At 36.1% G+C, this 27,298-nt stretch overlaps 1 protein-coding gene across 3 annotated transcripts in view; it reads right to left on the reverse strand.

Annotated features, from left to right (window-relative positions):
• Window positions 1-27,298, reverse strand: part of LOC105472784 (N-6 adenine-specific DNA methyltransferase 1) — a 545,294-nt gene that overhangs the window by 165,789 nt on the left and 352,207 nt on the right. Inside the window, exon 13 of one of the 3 annotated variants that reach the window (XM_071095536.1) lies at window positions 244-21,693. The exons of the other annotated variants lie outside the window; for them this stretch is intronic. The gene's annotated coding sequence lies outside the window, so the exon portion shown is untranslated. Of the gene's footprint in view, window positions 1-243; window positions 21,694-27,298 lie in introns of those variants that run through there. 3 annotated transcript variants of the gene reach the window in all.

Consider the following 27,298-nt stretch of genomic DNA (forward strand, 5'->3'; position numbering starts at 1 on the left):
TTTAAACCTCATAAGAAGACAAATATTTGGATATATTAACAAAATGTCCTTTTCCACATTAAAAGTTGTTCTATAAAAACTATTAAGATTATAGATTACATATTCATGAGATGTTAATATAGAACAGTTTTAAATTACTTTCCAGTTTTTTGCTAAAAATTAAGATTTCTAATAATTAAAAGTTTTAATTAATATATGTTATTCTATATACAAAACATACAAAAAATAATTTTTGTATGAGAAAGAAACTTGTATAGTCTCAATGATAAAGGCAAAAAAGGTAAAATTTTGCCCAAGGCAAATGATTGGTTATTTCGGTATAGAAAAGGGAAAGTATAGAACAAAGACAAAGAGAGTTTAAGGAAATGATGGAAAATCTAAGCCAGTCATGGAGAGTTTCAGAAGGATGGGTTTCATAAAGGGAGTTTCTTGCATGATCAGATTGGCTGGGTTAGAAGGAAATTGTTTATAAGTTTCTCTAAGAATTGAGCACTGGTGTCAGGGGTGCACTGATATAGGGTCGAAGTCTGACCCTCTCTGTTTGAAACAGCAGGATATCTTAGAATGTCAATTTTCCCTTAGTAAAGAAAAATTGCAAGAGGTTTTGGTTTTAATTTTGAAATGTTTATTTACATTTGAAACCATTATCTGAACAACAGCTTTTTCTGGTTTTACACTTTCTACCTGATTTCAAGTTGGAAGTGCTGTCTTCTTTATTTAAAATTATAATTTCACGTCTCAAGGTAGCACTTTTCTCTTAAAACTTTTCAGATTCACATCCCCAGGCTGGGGATATACTGTTGCTGATTATTTTTTGTATTATGTAATTTAATTTTTTTTAACCCCCAAAGCAAGTCCCTTTCACCTATGAGCCCATACTTTATATATGTTAGGATTGTCTTTCCATACCCTACTAAATTAGAGTCAAGAGTGCAGAGGGAAAAAGCACTTGGGGGCATAACACACATGACCTTTGCTCCAGTACCCAGTAAGTTCCTCATTTCCATCTGAAACCTTGTCACCTGGACTTTACTGTTCATATCACTATTAGCATTTTTATCACAACCATTTAGCCAATTTCTTAGAAGTTCCCAACTTTCTCTCATCTTCCTGCCTTCTTCTGAGCCCTCCAAACTCTTCCAACCTCTGCCTGTTACCCAGTTCCAAAGCTGCTTCCACATCTTTATAGCAATGCCCACTCCTCAGTACCAGTTTTTCTGTATTAGATCATTCTTGCATTGCTATAAAAGAAATACCTGACACTGAGAAATTTATAAGAAAAGAGGTTTAATTGGCTTATGGTTCTCCAGGCTTTAAAGGGAGCATGGTGCTGGCATCTCCTTAACTTCTAAGGGAAGTGTCAGAAAGCTTATAATCATGGCAGAAGGCAAAGGGGGAGCAAGCACGTCCTATGGCAAAAGTAGGAGTGAGAGAGAGAAAGAGAGTGGGGGGAGAGGTACCACATACTTTTAAATCACCAGTTCTTATGAGAACTTACTATCACAAAGACAGCACCAACCCATGAGGGGTCCATCCCCATAATCTAAACACCTCCCACCAGGCCACACCTCCAACATTGGCGATTACAATTCCTCATAAGATTTGGGTAGGGACAAATATCCAAACTATCTCAGTGAGCAAAGTTTAATGAGTGATTGGGCTTGGCCCACCCCTGTCATCACTGTGAGAAGAGCTGTCGTCCCTGGTTAGCTGCTGCTCCTTCAGCCAGCACCCTAGAAGAAACAGGCACACAATAGAATTGCCCCCACAAAAAGAAACTCAGTTTACCCAAATCTGAAGCTGAGCTCTCTGCCAAGCCCAGCCAAAAACAACTAACCCCAGACAACTCACAAATCTTTAAACTGATGAGTTCTGTTTTAAACCACAGCATTTTGGTAGCACTAACAGTTGAAGGGTGCGCAGATCATCCTTCGACACAGGAAGTGATCAGTGTAAGGTCCACATTCTTCTCCCCTTTCTCCAATCAACTAAGACTGAGCACAGGACTCCCAGATGTCTGATGGAAATACTCTTATTGAATGCAGGGTCCTAATGGAAGAAAAATAGCCACTGTGCTCTCTGGAGAGGACTGTAGTCTCCACAGGAGCATGGTCATGAAGATGTAAAACTCATCTTGCCTCAGACTATGGTCATCTTTTGGCTAGGCTACCTGACAACGTTGTACCCTTATTCTCAGCCTTTTGGAAAACAATTTTGTAAAAAAATAAATAAGTTAGGAAATTTCGATTCCTAAAGCTGAGATAACAAAGAAGCTTAAAGTAGTAACTTACATTTAAATATAGCATTCTTAACTTTCTCCAGAGTTCTTCTCAATCACAATAAAGAAATGTATATGTACACAAGGCATCAATCATATACAAACTGTTATTTCAGGATATCTACTGTGCATTACATTTCACAGAAGTTATCTCATTTTATCCTCACCATCAGTTTTCTAGTGTTATCTTCCTAACATTTTATGGATGAAAAAGGGTAGCTTTAAGAGTTTGTGGCCCCTTCCATTTTCACAGTAACCGATGTGTTTTGCTGCCTCGGGGTCTCTGAATTGCTTTCTACTGTATGGAAACTGAGACCCAGAGGTTTAGAGTCTTCTCATAGTCATGCAGTTGATCAGGATGGTAGAGATGGGTCTCCTAACACACAGGTTGCAATTCTTTATCCTTTGGACTACCCTACTTGCGCTTAAGCCCCAGAGTAAAGAGCAAAAGGAAAACATCTTGACAATCACAACTGCCTTTGGCATTTGACAGTAAATCACATTTATCAGCTACCATTTTTCCAGAGTAACAAGATAAAATATGACATTCTTTTTAGATAACACAAAAAGTTCTTACAGTCTAAATGTTTTCGATCTCTGTCACTGATTTCTCAGAACACTGTCTCCCTCTTCTGTGGTCACGTAAAGCTCATTTGGAACACATTACGTTTCTATTGACTTGCCTTTTCATTCTATTTTCACTTTTCAGGGTAAAAATAAAACTTTTGGGGGCTCAAAAATGTTTCTCACTGTTTTTATGGCAATGATTTTTAGAGAGAGAAATGACAGCAGTTTCCATATTCACATTGCCCAATAAACATGTCGTCAAAAGTTCTCAGAGAACTCTCATTAATCAAAATTAGTTATTTCTCCCGTGCAAATGAGGAGGCCTTGAAATGATTTAAGCTGTGCTTGCAGCGAATGCAATGTCAAAATGAAAATACTATTACATTTTTTCAGGGAATTGAAGATATCCCTCAGTAATTTCTGGGTGTTGATAACACGAGGAGATCTGCCTTTCCTGAAAATGGAAGACAAAGACAAGGCATCTCACATTTGAAGCAAAAACAGACAAAGAAGGGAAAAAAAGCAACATCTTTAAAACAGACTTCAAAAATATATAAATTAGAATTCATAGTTTATCTTGTGCTTATTTGAATCTGGTAGATATTGTCTTGAACATTCTATTGAAATCAGGAGATAATAAACGGAGAAAATCAAAATGAAAAGTTGAGTCCTTGTATGTGTATGGATATGTGTCCCTGTGTGTGTTTTCTTCAAATGGGCAAACCAGCTTGTAGTTTTTTTTCATCTGAAACCTGCTTTGGCCCGGGCTGGCCCTTACAGAACTCCGGATAAACTACTTAGGTGGGATTTCTGGATTGGTTGCTGGAAATGTGATCTCAATCTGCCCCTGATTTCCTGTGTAATCTTGAGACCTTAATCTCTGCACCCTGTTTCCTCATCAGTAACTCTATTCAAATGCATGTGGTTGGGGGAAGGGTCACAAGGAGGCCAAGAGGCCAAAGAGGGAAATACAGGGATAATTTCTTTTACGCATCATAATGTAGATTGCCTGAATATCTCATCAAGTCTGAATGGGCCACACACTTTTGCCAGGAGAATTCATTCTTAAAAGCAAGAAAGAGAAAAGACTTTGTAGGTGCATTTATCTATATATCCAAAATCATTTGTAGTTCTTTAAAGTTAGACTCTGAGTAAGAAATAGAATTCAGAGTGAATAGTATATGTTTCTACATATCTGTGATCCTCTCATCAATTATTAAGACCACTAAACAATCAGCTTGTAAGCAGAGAAACAAGAGTGAGAATGTTATTTAAATCACGTTAGCTTTCTTAATGTGACTATCATACAGTGGTTTTCTACCCTGACTGTGCATTAGATTCTTGTCTATATCTTTTAAAAAATATAAATGTGTGAGTTCCACACCTGAACAACTGAATCAGAATTTCTAGGGTTAATATTAAATCTCTACAGGTAATTCTGATAAGCAGCCAAAGTTGGAAAATATTTAGGCCTGAGTGATTTCCGATTGTTTCAGAATGTAAAACAAACAATCTAATCACTGACTACTATTTTTCTTGCTCACTTTTAAAACATTAAGTAGACATAGTCTGAATTGACCACTTGAGTTTCTGCCAAATTTCACAGTAGATATTTTCTTGCCTGACATGGTTGAAAAAGTTATTTTATGATTCAAATCCCTTCCACCCCATCAGATGGATAGTAGAACAAACATTAACCCTTGAAAGTATCTTCCTCTGAGTCAAGGTTTCTCACCATTGGCAGTATTGACATTTTGGGTTAGATAATTCTTTACTGTAGGCTCTGTCCTGTGCATAACAGGATATGTGGCATCCCTGCCCTCTACCCACGCGATATGAGTAGCATACCTCCTATCCCCAGTTGTGACAACTAAAAATGTCTCCCATCGTGGCCAACTGTCTCATAGAGGGCAAAATCAAGGGCAAAACCAGCTCCCATTGAGAACCATTACTCTGTCTGAAAACAAGACTCATACAGCAATTAAATTACACGAAATATTTTTCACGTGTCAAGTTTTCCTTGATTTGGGTCTCCCAGGTAACTGAGGGGACCATCCTAATGGACTACCATAGCATAAATGGAAGTGAGCTCTCCCTGTTGCCATCTTGTTGTACCCTCCAGTTGGCCGTCCCCACTCTTACTGTCTCTGCTGTCTCTACCACCATATTACAACTCCATTCCACCATCTCTTGGGCAATGACAGAGCTGCTGAAATGGCCCTGCTTCCCCCAGGTCAGGTTCATCTCAGGGAATTAACAGCTGGAGGCTCTCAGCCTCAAGCATCATTAACCTGATCTTGACTCAGAGGTTAAGTAGACCTGGAAAGAGAGTAAATTGTCTTTCCTCTAAGGAAGTTTGTGTTTAATTGTTTATCATTGTGGTTTTTCATTTACCATATTCTTCCCCGAAACATTCAGTAACAGCAAGAGATTTCTTTTTTGAAATCCAAGACAGATATAGTCTGAAACAATGAAGCTACTGAAAGTGCTGGATACCTTTTACAAATCTATAACACAGTCAAATATCTTGAAAGCCCAGGATGACACATAAACCCATCCCGGGACCCAAATCACTGCCAAGAGATAGAAGACAAATGGAAAAGAGAGAATTTGAACAATAATATTTAAACACAAAATTGATAAATGTAAATGTAGAGTGATTATGTTAACTTTAATTGGAAAATCAAATTTTTCTTAGCAGAAAGGAGGCTGGAATACTTAAACTGGGACGTAGAGATATTATATTTAAAATTATGTTTGCAGGTGTAGCTGCTGTAACTGTTTAGTGACAACCCCCTACACCATTTTTACCATGGACAGAGGCCTCTGAGCTCCCCAAATGAGCCAACCACATTTTTGTTTCCCTTCACTGGTTAAGCAAACTGGATTCTGTGACAATTTTTTCTTTTCTTTTTTTTTTTTTCCAGTTTTGTCCTCAAGATCAATAATACCATGAAAACATTTAAGTTCACAAAGCGATTTCTTATACATTATCCTAATGATTATCTCCATTTTACAAAAAAGAATCAAAGATGAAATAATTTGCTCAAAGTCAATAAATGACAGTTCTCATACTAACATGCAGAATTGTTGATTCCAGAATATAACGTGTACCTTATGTTGTGGCCTAGTAGCTTAGTAGTTCAAATTGCCTTTTGGTTGACAAGGATTAGTTTTATGAATGTCTTATATTAAAAATAATTGAAGTGGAGGACCACCTCTCAATGTTTGTTAATTTGCACTGTTTGGTATATAACACAGCAATATTGCAAGAGGCACAAATGGAAATTAGACACTTAGGATGTCATTTTCCTTTGTGTAGACACCAGTTTCTCTTGTCATATTCCTGGTATGACCTCCTTTGCATTTTGTATTTTTTAATACTGTGGCTCTCTGACATAAGCCTCATCTTGTACAGAAAGTCTGTATTTTGGAATGGGAAATTGTTTGCCTTAGAACCCAAGTACTGACTGGGCAGCTTCCTTTATCTCTTCCTCTAAAGGTCAATATATAATGGAATCATTACCACTCATGCTTAGATGTGAACAGCGTGTTCAATTTTATATTCCATTCTAGTAAATACAGTGAATACCTGTTATTCCTCTTCCTGTCCACACCCTTCCCAAGGACCCATAAAAACGGGAGGGGACAGGTGGGGTTTTCCCTTTTCATAAATCAAGTTTCCTGGAGTTTCCTATTGTTTCAGCTGGGATTGGTCTATTAATAAGCAATTAATATTCTGAAACTATCATCTCTTTATGGAAATTTCCATATTCTTTCTGATAAACAGAAATAGTTTTCCAAATGTATTAAAGGGAAGCAGAAACATCCCTACCCACTTGTACTTGTACAGGAACATCTAGGTCATAATCTCTTTTAATTCTGATTTAAAAGAAAAAATCCATTCAATATAAATAGCAACTGCCTCATATTAGCCAAGACTAGGAAATTTCTCGAACAAAATACTATTAATTTTGCATCTTATTAACTGGATACTATTCTCATGCTTTAACTGCTGCCTGTTTGTGGAAACTTAAGTATATGTTAATTATGCTAAATATAGTAATTAGAAAAATGAACTATCTAAATAAAATTCTCAGTAAGCTGGGTAGAAGGAATAGAGTAAAAGAGGATCAGGCAGGAATGTGGGAGATAGAAAGTATTCTGTAAACATCTGTCTCAGTACAGAAGCAAAATCATTACAGCTATAGGTCTGGCTTCCCTTAAGCTCCAGAAGCTTGACAAAAAAAACAAAATTCCTAAATATACAGTTTTTATCCTATGAACATATTTATATGGTACAAATTTTCATTTCTGTAAAAGCCTTTTGAGATTTTAAAAAACTGTATCTTTTGCTGTTTAGGTGATCTCATCTTATTCCATGACTACCCCAGATTGGACTTCTCCCTTTGCTCCCCCAAAGTCAACTGGACATCTTTGCTCAAGTGTTTCTGAAGTAACAGAACCTCATCTGTCTAAATTGAAGAAATTCTTCCATAAATCGAGCAAAATGGAACAGGCATCTGAAATTTATAAATATGCAATATTTTATGCCTGTTCAATAAATCTGTTTAACGAGTGAATGCAAAAACAGGATATGCTACCTAAAATACTAAATGGGCATAGGGACATTCATACCTTAATTAATTTTATTCGAATGTTTGCTTGCTTCTTTGTTTTTCCTAAAGTCATGGGTAGTTATTAGGCTGAAAAACGTAATATTAAATACCTTTATTACCATCAGAATGTGTTCCTATTGCATCATTTTCTCCTAAAACTTTAATGTGTCTTCTTGTCTCCTTCTTCTCATCCTTATTTACCTATATTTTATTTTTATTTTTTAAATTTTTCTTAGCCAGGAATTTTAAGGATCAATTAATTCAAAAGATATGACTAGCTATCTAAATAGATTTTTTATTATCAAAAACAAATATGAACTTTTAGTCATTTAAAAATCAAAATAATATATCAGAAAATAGGCATTTTTGCAAGAAGGCTTATTTTGCCACCAGGCTAATGGTTTTACTGCTTCCAACCTACCAGTGTATAGAGATAATATTCACTTAAAGCAATTTCATAATACTGTCAATGGTTTGCGTTTTTTACACTCTACCTAACCATAATAGTATCTGTATAACATTATAATTTAGCACTGTTACTGGTTAAATCCAAAGCTAAGAACTTGATTAGAATAAGACCTCTGATTTTTGAATCAACACTTTTCATACAGTCTATTTTTAGAACAAGTTATGTAGTGTGTGGTATGTCCAACAGGGTGAACGTGATGAAATGTATAAAACCTTACAAGTAAGAATGAAGCCCATTAGTCAAATTGTGCTTTTAATCTGTAAAGGCATTACATCATAAGTCGTTTAGAGGAAAGGGTAGAGTTTCCTCTTGAATTCATTACAGCATGAAAAGTAACATTTAGAAGGTAGAGTTTACAAAATGAAATTGTACCTCTCAGGTAGAAGCATTTTTCCCATGAGAAAGTACACCTTCTACTTAAAAAGAGACCAACTGTATTATTTCTCTATTCCATCATGTATAAGTGACTGGAAACTTCTGAGCTCATTAGTAAACTTTCTAGAACTCTCAATGCAAAGAAAATGAGGCAGTGCAAATCAGGGCTCTATAAGAATAAAAAGCAAAGAGAGACCACTTCATTTGAGGAAATGTTATATGTAGATTTTTTTAACTTGAGCCTAGAAAATTTTCTAGAAGTATAAATATGTAGCTAAAATATGTTTCTTAAAGATCAGTGGATAACTAAAATTGATGGCTTGTCTCACATCTTTGTCTTAAGACTCACCAGTTTAATACTTAGGAACTCCTGAAATTTAAATACTTCATTAAACATTAAGACACCTGAAAATTAAAAGTTTGATGTGATGATCTGACCTCAAATTATGCCAAAAATAAAACTGTTCCTTTTCTAAAATGATTAATAAAAAAAAAGATGGCAATGAAAAATTGTAACACAAAAAGCAAGTGGGTATCGATTCACTTCTCTTCCAAACAAGATGTTTGCAACTCAGCTGTCTCATTGTAAATGTAGAGTTTTACAAATCTGTACCTACTTCTCAAATTTAACTGGAAAATAAGTTAAAATGATGTACGTGAAAGTATTAAAACTATGAGCCATATCAGCGCAATGTGATGAAGAGTTGAGGTAATTTGAAAATATTTAGCCTGGAGAAAAGAAATCTCGCATTGAATAGGATAGATGTCATCAGATACTTCAAAGTCTGAGCCATGGAAGGGATTAGAACTATTCAATATGACCTGAAAAACACACACACGCACACACCAACAGATAGAAGTAACAGAAAAATAGATTTGGGCTCAGTAAAAGAAAATACATTTCTAATAGAGTTTTTAGAAGCTGTGAGCTTTGCCACACTAGAAATGTACCAATGGAAGTAGAAGACTTTATTATATTAATGCTGAGAGGAAAATTCATATCTCAAATTGGCAACTGAGCTATATGATCTGTAAAATCCCTTCCAGAGTCAAGAATCTAGTATTTGAAACATATAGAGTATAATTGTTACTGTTTTTATTGTATTGTTATTTTCAATATTATCTTCATAAGTGTCAAACATACCTTAAGCATCGGTCTCATAAAGGTATAAGTTCCTCTCACAGAGGCAGGATTCTTACACCTTTGTCATCTCTACAATTTGGAGAAAGTAAAAGGCAGACGTGTCAGGAGTAAGCATACCAGGAAATACATCCAACCAAGCAAATATGCAACAGGATGGAAGAGAGACAGGTAGGAGAGGCACAAAGACAAGGTTGAGGAGTTATCTACCGGCATTACTTCCCCTGGGACTAGTTCTGTGCCTGCACACAATGGAGAAATTGATGTTTTATATAATTTCAGTTTAGCCAAACTGATAGGATCCATGATGCTGAGATCTTTATATGCAGCTATGAGTAAATAAAATGTGCATAAAGAATTGATTATCAAAGTAATTTATTATAATTCTTAAGAATAGAAACATATATCACTTAGATTACATATAGTCTAGTTAACACAGACCTTATCCCTTTCCTTTCTTCAATATCAGTGTTCTTGTTGTTGTTTTGCCATGAATTACCCAGATAATTTCCTCAAAGCTCTATAGCTTTGCCTTTCTGGAAACACACTGGGCATGCTCTGAACACAGTGCTAAGTCTCAGAAAATGTTCTAAAACCTTTGGCAACATCCAGCTCTTTGCCTGGGAGGTCTGGAACTGCCTGTTAGGCCAAATCCTTCAGTACCAAATTTAAAGCATCCCCAATATTAAATCAAAGGGACATCAAATTTTATTTAATAAATATGATAAGGTGTTTTGTTGCTCAGAGTTGGAACTATAAAGATAAACATCATCAATGAGGTACTGTGGTCCAACAGAGCTACTTTCAATCTCTTTGACTCCCATTCCAAAATATGTAAGTACACTTATCTACTTGCCTCAGATGAATCCAGATGAATCCAAGTAATTCATCCAAGATGAATCTTTTTATTTTAAAGAAATTTCACAAATAAGGTAAATATTAGTTCTAAAACCCCATTAAATAGAATATTATATTGATTGATACATTTGAGTGTGGAGCAAATGACAATTCTAAAAAGTTGATTAAATATAAAGGAATACAGACAATCAAATAAAGAAATTAATTTCAAGCATCATTTCTTAAATTAGCATATAATTATACATAGCTGAAAAGTGCATTTAAAATAAATGTGGCAACATAGTTAAGTTGTGGCTTGCCTAAAGCTGAGAATCATTAGTGTTCAGACATCTGACAAGAAATGGAAACTTTGGTGAAATCCAAAGTTCTTGGAGTATTAAAAAAAAAGTCACTCTGTTATAAAAACAGCACTGTTTCATTCCCCAACCTCTTTTTTTTCTTTTTAGCCACTAGAACCCACTAAAATAATTGTTAAGGTTATAAATCATTTCAACAGAAAGCAAAAGCTCAGAAAAATCAAACATTTAGCTGGCTGGAAATCACACACTAAACGAGAAGTTAAAACTAAACTTTCGAATTTATAAGATGATAACAGTTATTTGTGTTTTATTCAAGTCTGAAAATATTTAATTTGCTGCAACTAAACAGAGTTCAGATGAAGACAGAAAAGTAAAAATTCCCTTCTTTCCTGGTAGCGCAAAATGATAATGCGAACACAAAATCAGCTGAAACACACCACCAGGAAAGAACACTTGTACACAATTCTTTACTTCCTTTGTGTCATCTTCTCTGTTTCTCCTTCATGAATCTCGATCCTTTTAAGATGGAGAAGACAAGAGTGAGATGGACATGAGGGTAAGAGGGAGTAGTCAGAACTGCTGCGAAAGAAAAACTTGGGCAGGAGAGAAAACATTGAAGCAAGATTGTTCAATCTCAGGCTGCTCTTCTATGAAATTATATACATATATATATAGAGAGAGAGAATCTGAGTCAATAATAATATGTATACAATTTGAAGCATAATTTGTATTACGCTTAAGAGCCTGGCCAATTTCCTGGGTGTTACACTTGGGTAGTTGCATAGGGCAACTACAGAAAGGGCCAGGCTCTTAGTCTAATGCTTTGCTGTAGACATCTTGACATTTTAAGAATCTTATCTTTGAGCTTGTGTTTTGTACATTTAGCCCACAGGGACAATAAAACATGTACGTGAGCAGAGGACATACCCTGGAAACCAGCCAGGGCATGCAGGGACTCAGACCCTGTTACTGCTAGCAGTCAGCAGCAAGGAGCGTTTGGCCTGAGGCAGTCTTGGGCACCTTGCAGCCTCAAGGGGGCAGCCGAGCTAAGACCCAGGCCCAGACTGTCATTGACAATGGCAGCAGTACCAAAAGCAGTAGTAGTGAGAGTAACAGCTGCAGCCCTAGAGAAAAAGAGAATCTCCCAAGGGGAAAGGACCCTCAGAATGAGAGACCAGCTGGCCTGGCTATCCTGCAACCAATTTCCGCAGCGTCTGCACAAATACCCACTCTCTGGCCTATGAGCAGGGACAGGAACTTCCGGTGCTCAGGCAGTATATTTTATCAGTGATTACACATTAAAAGCAGGTACATGGACATTGCAATAAAATAAATTAGGGAACTATTAGGATTTTTCAGAGTTTAGGATCTCTGGTTTAAAAACTGCTAGAATATTGCAAAGTAAATATCCATAGGCTTAGAAGAAGAAATTAAAAATTGTTGCAATTGATGGAAAAAAGTATTATTTTCATGTCATGCTTCAGATAAATTATTAGTGAGAAAGAAAATTTTAAATCTAATTTAACTTTTAACTGAAGATAAAGTGATATATAAACAAATATATCCAATTCTATACAAATCATGAATCACTTTCAGCTTCTTGTATGACCTCCCTAAAATACTGAAATGTCAGAGGAAACATTAAATGCCACTATATAAATGTGCATTTAATTCATATTTACACGAAACTTATTTGTATGAAAAGTTAAATCTTTTTGAAAACACTATTCCCCGAGATTCTTTAGCTCTAGATGTACTAAAATTTATATTTTGAAATAATTTACCAGAAAATAGTCATTAAAAGTATAAATTGTGTTGTACCAATAAATAAATTCCCAGATAAACAAGCCAGAAAAATTATGCAATGAATCATTATATCCCACCAATAAAGTTTTATAACATATTCTGTTCTGTCACCAAAAATGTTACTGTTTGCATTTATAAGTTTATGTTGTTACTCATTTATTACTATTGCCTTTATTGCATGTTAGAAATAAAGTATTTTTACATGAAAAGGCTTTATATTAAGATTTTGGTCCAGTTTTGCTAAAATGTAAATTCCAAAACTCAATGCTGAATTAAAAGTGTGAATCCACAGTTATGCCAACCACTCGAATCAGAATCACCTGGAATTCTTATTAAATATACAAATCCCTTGGCCTTACCCCAGACCTATTCTGTCAGAGGCCCTTGAGAAGGCAGGGCTGCAAGGAGACGTGAGCGTGTGCCGTTTTAGTGAACTCCCAAAGTTCCTTTAACCACACTTTCTTTATTTGCTTTTTGAACAAAGGGCACTGCGTGTTAATTTTGCATTTTCCTTCACAAATTATGTAGCAGGCTCCACCTGAGAGGAAGAAAACTTTGAGATCATTTTATAACTGAGAAGACTAAAATCCACGAGAGTTGAATGGCTCAGCCATAATTTCAAAGCTAGCTTTGGAGAGCAAATTTCTAGACTTTGAGTTTGAAAGGATAGAGCCTGGAGCTCATCAAGAACCCACTTAGAAGCCTCCAAATTATTAGAAGATGTGGATCTGCTCCTTAGAGCTATCTTTTCTGAGTAATCAAGACCACAGGGAAACAGAGAAGCAGCTGAGGGTGCAGCCAGAGCGTAGAAAACAAAGAGCATGCTCTGCCAGCCTACCATCCAACAGGGAAATGAGTCATTGGACTTAGCCAGATCTACTGTATCCTTTTCTTTTCAGTGAAAACTTGCAAAAACAAATCTCGAGCAAGTATGGATCAAATAAACACTTTCTTTAAAAACTCTGATGGTGGGGATGTGGCGAAATTGTAATCCTTGTGGATCGTTGGTGAGAATGTAAAATGCTGCAGCCACCATAGAAAACAGTTCAGAGCTTCCACATAGAATTATCACGTGGTCTAGCAATTCCATGACTGGATATATACCTCCAAAGAATTAAAAACAGAGGCTCAAACAGACCAATGTTTGTAGCAGTATTATTCACAATACCCAGGTAGAAACCCAAGTATCTATCAACAGACGAGAGAATAAACAACACGTGGTATATACATAAAATGAAGTATTATCTAGCCATGTACAAGAATGAAATCCTGATGCATGTTACAATATAGATAACTTTGAAAGCATTATGCCAAATGAGATGGCAGACACAATATTGTATAATTTCATTCATATGAGGTACCTAGAATAGTGAAATTCACAAAGACATAAAGTAGAATGGCTAAAGGCTGAAGTGGGGGGAATGGGGATTTGTTGTTTAATGCATACAGAATTTCAGTTGTGATAATGAAAAAGCTCTGGAAATAGAGACCAGTGATTATCACACAACATGGTAAATTATTGTCACTGAATTATATACTTAAAAATGGTTAAAATGGTAAATTTTATGTTATATGTATTTCACTACAGTAAAAAATAAGCTATGATAAGATATAAATAATTTTTTAAAAAACATCTGAGCCCCTACAAAACATATTGTCTGGGTTCCAGATTATTTTTATTTCCTTATCAATTTAATATCTCAGAAATTAAAATCAAAATTCTAAAAAAATCCCCAATCACTATTGACATTTGAGTGCCCAAAGGCAACAGTAAATCCAATTTATATTAGAACTAATTTGAAAAATATTATGAACAAATGAAAAATGTGAGAACATTTAACTGTCTCAGAATCATTGAATTTTAGAGTTAGGACTTCAGATATCTTGTTCAATGTTTTCCAAAATGTATTTCACTGACCACTCATCCCACAATATAGTCCATCATAAAAGGCTTCTATGCCAAGTCATCATAAAGAGGCTACACTTCTTTAAATTTTTTATTTATTTTTTTGGAACAGGGTCTTACTCTGTTGCTCAGGCTGGAGTGCAGTGGCCCAATCACAGCTCACTGCTGCCTTGATCTCCCTGGGCTCAGGTGATTCTCCTGCCTCAGCCGCCCAAGTAGCTGGGACCACAGGCATGCGCCACCACACCCAGCTAATTTTTGTATATTTGGAGAGAGGGGGGTTAGTCATGTTGCCCAGGCTGGTCTCAAACTCCTGGCCTCAAGCTATTCTCCCTCCTGCAGACATCGGCAAATCAGCCCCGTGCATTTTAAATAAACCAGACCTGTTCTGCATTCTAGTGCTTCTCAAATTGTAAAGCACACAGTAATTACCTGGGGGTCTTGCACAAATGCAGATTCTGGTTCAGAAAGTTTGGGTGGAATCCAGGAATTAGCATTTTTGACAAGTGCCCAGGGTTGCTGCTGCTGCTGGTCCTGGATCATATTTTGTGGGACAGGTTAGAGAGTACAACTTCGGACAGCACAGGGGTGAAAATACTGATACACTTCCGTGCTGACTGATAAATAACCACTGAAGGAGCATCCAGACTCCCCAGGAACCAGAAACAAACATCGGATTCCACTTGGGGGTGATATGGTTTGGCTGTGTCCCCACCCCCACCAAAATCTTGCCTTGAATTGTAATAATCCCCACGTGCCAAGGGTGGGGCCATGTGGAGATAACTGAATCATGGGGGCAGTTTCCCCCATACTCTTCTGATGGTAGTGAGTAAGTCTCACAAGATCTGATGATTTTATAAGTGGGAGTTCCCCTACAGAAGCCTTCCTTCTTGCCACCATGTAAGACATGACTTTCCTACTCCTTCACTTCTGTCATGATTGTGAGGCCTTCCCAGTCATGCGGAACTCTGAGTCAATTAAACCTCTTTCCTTTATAAATTACCCGGTCTTGGGTATGTCTTTATTAGCAGCATGAGAACAGACTAATACAGGGGGCCTCAGAGACACTTCAGATTTGCAGCCAGCATTCATTCTGATTGGTCAATGACAGAATAACCACTTGTTTACTGTTTAAAGTAGGTTACCCTGGAAAAGGTCTTACCAGACAGGCAGCTCCCAGTAAATCTGTGTCGGATGACTCTGTGAAAATGGTTTCAGAATCAATGCAGTATAGACTCCTGCTTATCTTTACCTCCTTTTCCCCCAAACTCATTTAATCACAGGTCCTTTTAGAGGAAACATTGATCTAATTCAACCCAGTCATTTTGCTAATGAGAAAGTTGGAAATCAGAAGGTTGGGGTGATTCACTTACAGTCAGATAGCTAGAGAGAAGCCAACACAAGCCCAGAAATCAGTTCTTCTCACTCTCACAGTCATGCCCCACTGAGTTTGGTTTAGTTCGGCTCTTGTAGATGTGAGATAACCTATAAAGCTTATATTGCAAACCAGTTAAAGTATCTGAATTAACATTACTTTAAAGAAGAATCTCTATTTCTTTAACTCCAAACCCTCAGCTATGAAATATATTTTTATCAGGGTTATAGAGGTATATGTGAAAATTCTACTGTATCTAAAATCTTTAGATCATGCTGTCCAAAACCCCTCACCAGAGATGCAGAATTGAGTTAAAGTGATTTGCTTAATGACACCAGCATAATGGCTATTTAATGACAAATCCAAGACCAGTACCCAGATCTCTTTACTCTCATTGTGGAGCTTGTTTCTGAAAACTGCAACTGGATTCACTTTAGTTTTCTAAAGGAAGTATCTGCATGAATGACTGTTTAGCACAACCCAAGCTGCTGTGTAACTAGGTCACTGAATACAAGTTTACTTTTCTTGAAGAACCAGGTGTGAACAACCACCATCTGAGCAATGAATGAGACCTGCAATGGTGTACTATAGGCTCGAGGAAACAGCCCTCTGCTGGGATGCAGTGATGCTGCCTTTCACTATACCTTTAAAAGAAGGACTGAACTATTAAATATTCCCTGAGGTTCAATGAGGAATAAAGGAGGCATGCAGAGATATTGGTACATGGAAGCAAAATGTTTTTCCATATGTCTTCTTAGAAAATTATTTTCCAGCTGCAGTCAAATTCCCTTTAACAACTACATCTGCATTTGTAACCCCTACCCAGCATCCCGGCTGCTCCACGATGGCCTTGGGGGATATCTGTTACAGGGCTGGATGCGCTCTTATGAGAAATCTGGGAGTTGTATCCCCTGACTCTCACCCACCTCAAACCAAGAGGACACAGTGGTTACCATTGTGCGTTACCAGATAAGGTTACAGAAGGGATCAGAGAGGTGTCTGTGATTCAGTTCAAGGCCAAGGTAATTGCTACAACTTCAGCACTGAAGCGTTTTACAAAGGAAATAGCACCATCAGTTTGCAACACTGGTTTTCCTGTTCAATCTTAAAAAGGAACTGCCCTCAATAAATCATCTTCCTAATGGAAATGACAGAATTATTCTCCCAGGAGGACAATACAAACCACACATCCCTCTTAATAGGAAGGAAACACAGAGCCACGGCTGCCTGGGAGGATCTAAGGCTTCCAAGGGATTTGTTTCCCCTTTTTCCCTCTGAGGTCACTTTTAACAAATTTTCTAAGTCATTGTTTACATGTAAACATAGATCCCCATCTCCTCAAATATGCCGTCTGTTTCTTTTTTTTCTAAAAACTATGCCGTCTGTTTCTTTTTTTTCTAAAAACTATGTCTATGGTTAACGTAAGGGAAAAAAATCATCATATATCTAAAGCAAAAAGTAAAGTTGTAAATCAGTGTAAGGTTATGTTTTTGTTAATAATGCCAACAAAATTAAATGCAAAAAAATAGAGTTGTAGCTTTTGAAGACGACTGTGATTATCTCTCCTTTTGTGTTTGTCTTATTTTTAAATTTTCTATATTTTTATAATTGAATTATAAAATTCTTATTATTTAAAATCATTTATTTGATCATGTATAATCTACCATAGTGTTTGATGCATACCCATATCACTAGCAACTTTTTAAAGTGCAGCAGAAATACATGGATCATATATGAGATTTCAAAACCAGAACTAATAATTCACTTTCCCATTCTCCATCAATTGCATTACTTTTATTAAGAATTAGTAATAAACTTTGCATATGGCATTTGGCAAAGAAACTTCTGTTCATTTCTTTAAAAATGAATTTGTTAGAACTCCAGGTTTCTTTTCCAATGAAAACTTTAGGAAATGCCACTCCCAAACCAACTGAACAGCCAGGCTTTTGGTTTCTGAGAAATTCTTGCCCAGGTCACCAGAGAATGAAAGGTCAACTTTGAGGAAGTTTCTGGAACAAGAAAGAATATCAGTGAAATTGGCTGGAATTTTTTGAGAGGTGAAAAAAAAATATCCCTTGACTATTAAGTAAGCTATATGTGAGTAAGGTCACAGTTTTATCAAATTCATCCTAGGGATTTGGTCAGATCCTTTGAAACTTTTTCCCATGGTTAACATTCTATTTTGTTGCATTTTTGGCATGATGACTAAGAGATTTGGGGCACTGGCCCAAAAATCATAGTGTTTTATTGTTGTTGTTGTTGTTACAACTAATTAATAAATTAGAGGAACTAGGTATTCTTTTTTGTTGTTGTTGTTTGAAATTCACAATGAACAGCCTACTTTGGGGAGAAAAACATCACAATTTGTTACATGTTCTTTTTGCATTCTTAATTTTTATTTTTTTCTGAATGGTGCCTGATAAATCTTATGGAGTTCTTAAATACAAGTGTTTTCCAAATATGATTCTTAAGACCCTTGCAGGAAGCCTACAGTTTTCTCCCGCTTCCAGCTAAAGATCTGCATGAAGTCAAAGTTTCTTTATATGTTTCAACCAAAATAACATGTTGCAATAGACTGAATTCAGAAGAAAATAAGAGAATGTGTCTTCTATTAAGCCAGACATAAAAGATTCTCAAAAATGTGAAACAATGACGTTTTCTCACTTTTCTTGTTTCAAAAAATATTGTTACTTTTCACAGAAATATGTCATTTATGGACATAAGTTTAGTATTTTTCATTAATTGCTTTTGTCCATTACTATTATTTGTAATGTATTAGTAATTACATATTTTTTATTTTCTCAGTATTAATTTCAAATACAGTAAACATCAACATCAACAGAAAGAACCAATCCAAATAGAAGCTCTTTGGGATCCTCAAAGAGCTAACAATGTAATTAGGTCCTAAGATCTTACATTGTTGGGATCTAACAATGTAAGCAGGTCCTAAGATCAAAAAGTATGAGAATTTCTAAGATAGAGAAGGCCCTTCCTTCTTAAGCTTCATGTACACGTCTCTGGCAGGAATAGAGCCTGTACTACATCTCTGCACAACTCTCAGAGATACTTTGAACCTTTGAGATTTTAAATAGACTATTAGGGTTGACCACCCTGCTCTCAAACAATGTGTAACGGTATTTACAATCTGTAGCCCTGCTGTAAGTCATAAATAAAATGGAGCTAGTGAAGAGAACTTTTTATCTGGGGTAATCAATAGATGCTGAATTAAAGAAGACAGTAGCATTGTCCTCAGGCATAAAAGGCAAATAAAAACAAATGCACACATCCCATCATGCAGGAGTTTAAACACCATGTATGAGTATATTTCCATATCTTAGTTGATGAATTTATGATCTATTCTGTACAGGCATTCTGATTTATACTAAATACAAGCCAGTTCAGCCCTCCTAAGCAGCTTAATACATGCATAATTTTGTATCACATGCTGTAGAACCAAACTCCTCCTTTCTATTAATCTCCTACTACAGTGGCTTCATTTATGTTGTCATCCTTGCCTAAAAAATGCCCCCTATTCTTTCCTTTACTTTCAAAGCTCAAGCTAAGTTGTACCTTCCCCTACCGAGATTTCCTTGAATGGCCCTACTTCTCTACAACTCCCTGTATCCAGGCCCTTTCCAAGTGGCTTTAAAATTTCTCTCATTAAAAAGTAGAGTTTGTTTTCCTGTTCTCTGACACTTAGCCCACCTTGTGATTCACTTTGTCCAGTAAAATGTAATGCAAGTAACAGTATACCAGTTTTAAGCCTAGACCTCTGTCTCTTGCTCCTTTGTCTTATTCACAAGAATGAGATCACAAGAGCAGTTGGAAGATGTGAGACCACATGGAGCAGAGCCTTATCGTCCAGGTTGAGGCCATTCTAGAACAGCAAACTCCAGCTGGCCTACCATTTGACTGAAGATGCGTGAGTCAGCCCAGCCAAGAGGAGATATTTCTGGCCTAGACGAAAAGAACCAACTAGCCAAACTACAAACTTGTGAGCAATAATAAATAATTTTTGTTTTAAGGCACTAAGTTTTTGAGTGTTTGCTATGTACCATTATTTTAGCAATAGATAACTGATTTGCTAATCCTCTAATTTCCTCAGAGAATTAACCATATATTTGCAATGAGTCCCAGATATTTTTCCTTATTATATATTGTCTTGGGCTCTGAATTGGTGTTTCTGAACTACTTGAGAGAATATAGTATACCTTAGCTTTCCTGTTTTTGCTCAATAGATATTTAATTGGTACATGGTGCAATTGGGAAACAAATTTCTAGACATAGGAGGATTCTTTAAAATTACTAATTTCTTACCTGACATACATTTTTTCCCTGAAATTAAAATTTTAAAGAAACGTGTCTTTTAAGGAACGAGTTTATCTTTCTTTTGCTTATTTTTCCTCCAAGACTCAATCTCCATGAGTCCCAAAACTCAACGAGTATGCAGAATTTATAACCACACAACTACAGCTTGATCTGCCAGAAGAAAGCACTTTCAATTGAATGGCTTTCTCATTTCTATCACTGAAATTCTAGAGCTCTGTAATCTACTGTCTCTATCATTTTTGTTCTTCATATTATTTTGGAAACTATTCAAAAAGAAAGTGAGTCACTTTGCCTGAAAGGTGATTGGCTCCTGCTGCGAGGTGGCCTCATGATGCTACCTCAAGAACACTCTGTTCATTCCCTGAAAAACTTGTGCCACGAGCAGCCCATGACAAAGATGCAAGCTTGTCCTCCAGAACCTCACATTTCTTTTTCTGTCTGCCTTTACTGCTTTTTGGACACTTATCTCCCCAACATCCTAAAAATTTCAATGCCATAAGCCTTTTTCTGAATAACGGAAGTCCCACAATGTGAAAACTATTCTGCCTTCAAAATGCTCCATGATCCAAAGGTTATTTGCCTTCTTCCCTGAGTCCTTACCAAAGTCATGAGCCTTGCCAAAGTGTCATTTATCTCACCTTGGTGTCTAGTAGAAGGATTTTATTAAAATAATTCATGTGAATAAGTGGTAGCTTAATAAACTAACTAGAACAATTATTTGCATGAAGAGGACGATTATTAATAAAATTATACCAGTGGTAATAAAACTATTTGTGGCAGGATCTGCTACCTGTTCACCACATATCATGTTCTACTCTTCTTCCTGGGCACATTATTTCTCATCCAGGGTTACTCAGAAACTGCATGTCGAAGAATTTCCATTTACCAGGTTTCCTGAATTACTGTGTGGGGAGGGACTGCTTTTCTAACCTGTTAACTGTTATGTGAACAACACAGAAACTTTAGTTTTGTTTAAATTATAAAAATATTGGGGTTTATAGAAGCTAGAGTTACCCTAAATAATTCACTATACTTTATTCATAATGTGATTTATCCTTTTAAAGAAAATTTTTACTCATTTATTCACAAGCAAATTTCACCAAAATTTTTCTATAAAAGGCCAGCTAGTAAATATTTTAGGTAGTGTAAGTCATATAGTCTCCGTTGTCACCACTCAACTCTGTCATTGCAATATGAAGCAAGCCATAGATGACACATAAAACAAATGGTCATGGCTATGCTTCAATAAAACTTTATTTACAAAAAGAGGAGGGAGGCAGGCTGGATTTGGCCCATAGGTATATTTTGCTAACTCCTTTGATAGACGATAGGTAAGTAAAACTAGAACCAGACCTTTATGATATTGGCTGGGCTCACTCCCACAACTGCATTCAACAGAGTATTTGATGGTTTCTGAAATTTTAAGATAGTTTCATTCTTACATCCGGTGCTTTATTCATTGTGACTGAAACATCTGAGGGTTCTCTGAGCTCACACTTCTTCACATGGTGCTGGATCCCAAGAGTCAACATGGGAGCTGCAAACCTGAAAACCTTAAAATATGTAGAAAATCTAAATAGGGCAACACCTCTTTGGCCCCAGTGAAGAATGTATTGGAATGGAAGCTGAGTTTATGCTCTGTCTCATCCATGAAGAAGGACTTGAGGTCACCTGCAGGAAGGGTGAAAACATAAAGTCCCGTATGGCACAAAAGACTTCCCCAGACACTACGCTCAGAGACTTGACCAAACTTTAGCTTGACTTCCACCTGTCATGGGTAGAAGCCATGTCCCTAACAGTGACCCCAGCCTTGTACTGAATCTTCACCCAAGAACATATAGCACTTCCAAACCATAAAAAATACATTGTCTCTACCCAGCTTGCCAAACCATTTGCAGTAATTCTCCACCTACCCCTTTCTGTAGTTTTTCCACTTCCACATGACTCCCTAGTCCATTTTTGTTTCCTTTTTTATTTCCCCTTAAGTCCTTTTCTGTTTCCTATCTGTTCTCCCCTTAAAAACATCAGTTATCTTTGTCTTAGTTGGTGTTGAGCTCAGGGGCTCAGTCTATACTGGAGACTCTCTTACTTACTACAGTAAGTCTAATTAAATTGTCTTGCCACATTTAACAAGGGCCCAGCACTGTTTTTCTTTGACAAGTGTATACAGAAATAATCAGAAGAAACTGGAGAAGGGCTCCATTATTTCTAACAAATACATTAGCCATACTTTATTTCCCCTCCTGTAAGGGAGGTATCTGAAAGTAGAATACTGTTTAGATTTGGTAATTGTATTACTTACCTATTGCTACATAAAAGAAATCCCAAAACTTAGTGGCTTAAAATAGCAATGATTTTTTAATGATTCTGTAGATTGGCTGGGCTCATCTACATGACTTGTTTTCTCTTCCTGATATTGGCTGCATGATATTGACTCCTAAAGCTGCATTCAATAAGATGCTTGATCAGGGCTGAGCTACTAAGACAGATTTATGCTCATATCTAGTGACTCATTCGGTGTGACTAAAAAATCTGGGAGTCAATGGAGCTCAAGCTTCTTTAGTACTGGGTCCCAAGAGTTCAACAATGGAAGCTTCAAGGTTCTTAAATCTACATCTGGAATCACAGGTTTTTACTTTCTGTATATTCTACTAGTCAAATCAAGACACAGGGTCAGCCCAGATTCAGTAGGAAGGGAAGCAGACTCTTCCTCTTGACATTGAAGTGGCATAGAGCTGCAGACATGGGGAGAACTGGCAGCCATGTTTGCAGATCCTACTACAACAGTTCACATCCTGTTCACAAGCGTTATTGAGTGGTTGTAGGAGAATTCTACATTCAAATTGAATGGGAAAAATGGATTGAACCTAAGTTGGGAGTTCGTGGGGAGTCTCCAACAGGGAACAGCAAAGAGCAAGACTGCTGGGGGCAACCTTGAAATAGTTCACATGCAAGAACATAGGATGGGTATACGATGAGTAATGAAGTCTGTGAGGTGTAGGAAGAGCTGATAGACTTATATATTTATCCCATTATGAGATAAGTCATCTAAGTGCAGAAATATTTGGTAGTGGTTTCCTTTCCTTATCCTCTTTAATTATGTCACTGGATTCTCCTCTTAATACAGGAACTGACAGTTTCTAGTGCAATCATTTTGTCTTGCAAGTTTCTGCTTGAAAAAAAATTAAGAAGATAAAGTTAAGCACCTGCCTGTCAAACAAGCAATTGCATAAACTGTAATGAATGTTACAGATGCTTGTTATCCCTTCAGCACCTGCATTTCAAAACCATGAGGAAAATAAAATTATAACTTCTAAAAATTTTTGTTTCATGAGGTCAGAAAATTCAGTATTTTATAGAAGCAAATCAATTGACCAAATCAATCAACCACATTTTATATACATCATGCAAGGTCAATGCAGTAAGCAAGGTTTACACATCTCAATGCAATATGCATATGGAATAACATATAATGGAAGTAAAGCACACAAGATCAGCATGAGAGCTCTAACAGGCTCAAGGCAGTCTGGGTCTCTCAAACCTTCTAAGGCTGAGAGACTCAGCAGTGAAAAGATAAATATAAAAGGGTTACTTTCCAACACAAAACTAAAAGACATCCTTTATTTTCCCCCTTTATTTAAAATGAGAATGTAGTGTGAAAGGGAAATAGACTGGAGGAAGGAAGAGTAAGTGCACAGGAATTCCCAAGGAAAACCACTGGGAAATTTTTGACCAATATACTGAAAAGTTTATTGCTGAATTTCACATCCTTCTCTTTCCTTCCCCACTCCAGAACTCTCCTTATTACACCAGTAGTGGACCCTTCCTAATGTCATAAGGATGTGCTAGGTTTTTCTCAACTAGAAGCAGAGAAATTGAAAAATTGACAGAATAGGGATAATGAAAGAGAGACATATAATAGACAGATAAAAATAATTACTTTTATGTTTTCTAGTTTGGTCTTCTTTGCTAAAAGTAAAAAAATAATTACTTTTATGTTTTCTAGTTTGGTTGACTTTTTAAAGATAGACTTTATTTTTTGACATAAGTTTAACATTCACAGAAAAGTTGGGAAGAAAGTACAGAGTTCCCATATACCCTCTGTCCCATGTGCATAGCCTCCCCTACTGTCAACATTCCACACCAGAGTGGTCCACTTGTTCCAATCAGTGAACCTCCACTGACACATCATCATCACCACACTCCATAGTTTACATCAGGGCTCACGCTTATTATACATTCTATGGAGTTTTGCAAATGTTTAACAAAATGTATCCACCATTATAACAGCATACAGAACAGTTTCAATGCCCCTAAAAATCCTGTGTTCTACTTATTCATTCCTCCCTCTCCTATAACCCCTGGAAAATATTGATTTTTTAAAAAATTTTGTGGGTACATAGTAGGGACACATGAGATGTTTTGATACAGGCATGCAATGTGAAATAAGCACATCATAGAGAATGGGGTATCCATCCCCTCAAACACTTATCCTTTGAGCTACAATCCAATTACACTCTTTATTTTAAAATATACAATTATTATTGACTATAGTCACCCTGTTTTGCTACCAAATAGTAGGTCTGATTCATTCGTTCTGACTACTTTTTGTACCCATTAACCATCCCCATCTCTCCCCACCCACCCTGCCACTATCCTTCCTTTTCCAAAATGTCATATAGTTGGAATCATACAGCATGTAACATCTTCATGTAGATTTCTTTCATTTAATTATATGCACTTAAATTTTCTCCACTTCTTTTCATGGTTTGTCAGCTCATTTCTGTTTAGCACTGAATAATATTCCATTATGGATATACCACAGTTTGTTTATTCTTTCTCCTACTGAAGGACATCTCCGTTGCATTCAAGTTTTAGCAATTACAAATAAGATTGCTATAACCATCTATGGGCAGATTTTTGTGTAGAATAAGATTTTTACATATTTCAGTAAATACCAGGGAGTGATTGCTGGATTATAAGATTATATTTAGTTTTATAAGAAACTGTTAAGCTGTTTTCCAAATGGCAATACCATTTCACATCCCACAAGCAATAAATGAGGGTTCCTGTTGTTCCTCAACCTCACCAGCATTTTGTATTATCAGTGTTTTGGATTTTAACCATTAGGGGTATCTTTTTTTTTTTTTTTTTTAATTTACAATTCTCTAATGAAAAATAATGTTGACCCATTTTTTTCTTTTCTTTCTTTCTTTTTTTTTTTTTTTTTAGACACAGCCTTGCTCTGTCTCCCAGGCTGGAGTGCAGTGGCACAATCTCAGCTCACTGCAACCTCTGCCTCCTGGGTTCAAGTGATTCTCCTGCCTCAACCTCCATTTTTTCATTCTTATTTGCCATCTGTATATCTTCTTTGATGGGGCATCTGTACAAGATTTTTGCTCATTTTTAATTGGTTGTGGGTTATTTTTTTCCTATTTTTGAGTTTGTTCTTTGTATATTTTGGATAACACTCCTTTATCAGGCATGTCTTTTGCAAATATTTCTATCTGTGGCTTGCCTCTTCATTCTCTTGACATTGTCTTTCACACAGAAGAAAATTTTGATTTTAATAAGCTCCAGTCAATCAATTATATTTTTCATGGATCTTGTCTTTGCTGTGTATCTAAAAAGTCATCACCAAACCCAAGGTCATTTGGATATTCTCTTACATTATCTTCTAGGACTTTTATAGTTTTTAGTTTTACATTTATGTCTGTCACTCATTTTTTGTTAAGTTTCATAAACAGTGCAGGGTCTGTGCCTAGATTCCTCTTTTTGCATATAGATGTCCAGCTGTTCCAGCACCATTTGCTGAAAAGACTATTTTGGTTTCATTGATTCACTTTGTTCCTTTGTCGAAGATCAGTTGGCTATATTTATGTAGGTCTGTTTCTAGGCTCTCTATTCCATTCTATTAATCTATTTGTCTATTCTTTTGCTAGCACCACACTGTTTTTATTACTGTAGCTTTATAGTAAGTTTTGAAGTTAGGTAGTGTCAGTCTTCTGACTTTATTCTTCGCTTTCAATATTGTATTTGCCATTCTGGGTCTTTTGCATCTCTATATATACTTTGGAATAATTTTGTCAATATCTAAAAAGTAACTTGCTGAGGTTTTCACTGGCATTGCATTGAATCTATAGATCAAGTTGGGAAGAACTGACATCTTGAAAATATTGAGTCTTCCTATCCACAAACATGGGCTATCTCTTCATTTATCTAATTTTTCTTTGATTTTTTTAATCGGAGTTTTGTAGTTTTCCTCACATAGATCTTGAACATATTTTGTTAAATTTACACTTGAAGTATTTCACTTTGGAGTGGCTAGTAATGTAAATTTTGTTGTGTTTATAATTTAATATCCCCTTGTTCATTGTATATTAAGAAAGTGATTGGATTTTATATATTAATCTGTGTCCTGCAAACTTGCCATATATATTTATTAGATCCAGATTTATGTCAATTGTTTCAGATTGTCTTCATAGACAATTATGTCCTCTGAGAACAAAGACAGTTTTATTTCTTCCTTCCTTACTTGTATACCTTTTATATCACTTTTTTTTTTTTTTTAAATCTTACTATATAAGCTAGGACTTCCAGTAAGAGATTGAAAGGGAACATCCTTCTTTTGTTCCTATTCTCAGTGGGAAAGTTTCTGTTTTCTCACCATTAAGTAAAAGGCTAGCCATAGAGTTTTTGTAGATATTCTTTATCAAGTTAAGGAAGTTCCTTTTTCTATTCCTAGTTTGATGATTTTTCATTAATTGCTTTTGTATTTTGTGAAATGCTTTTCCTGCATCTAGTGATATGATCATGTGATTTTGGTTCTTTAGTCTGTTGATGTACTAGAATATATTAACTGATTTTCTAAAAAAGCCTTGCATAGCAAGCCTTGCATAAGTAGTATAAATCCCACATGGTTTTAGTGAATAATTCTTTGTCATAACGTGTAACTGGATATAATTTGTCAAGGAATTTTGCATCTATGTTAACGAGAGATAATGGTCTGTAGGGTTTTCCTTTCAATACAATGTCTTTGTCTGGCTTTGGTATTAGAGTAATGCTGGACTCAACAGAATGAATTAGGAAGTCTTCCCTCTGCTTTGATCTTCTGAAAGTGATTGTAAAGAACTGGTATAATTTCTTGCTGAAATGTTTGGTAGAATTCCCCAGTGAATCCATCTGGGCCTGATGGTTTCTGCTTTGGAAGTGTGTTAGTCTGTTTTGCATAAAGGAATACTTGAGGCTGAGTAATTTATAAAGAAAAGAGGTTTAT

The sequence above is a fragment of the Macaca nemestrina genome, chromosome 4 (genome assembly GCF_043159975.1).
Source record: "Macaca nemestrina isolate mMacNem1 chromosome 4, mMacNem.hap1, whole genome shotgun sequence".
Lineage (NCBI taxonomy): Eukaryota > Metazoa > Chordata > Mammalia > Primates > Cercopithecidae > Macaca > Macaca nemestrina.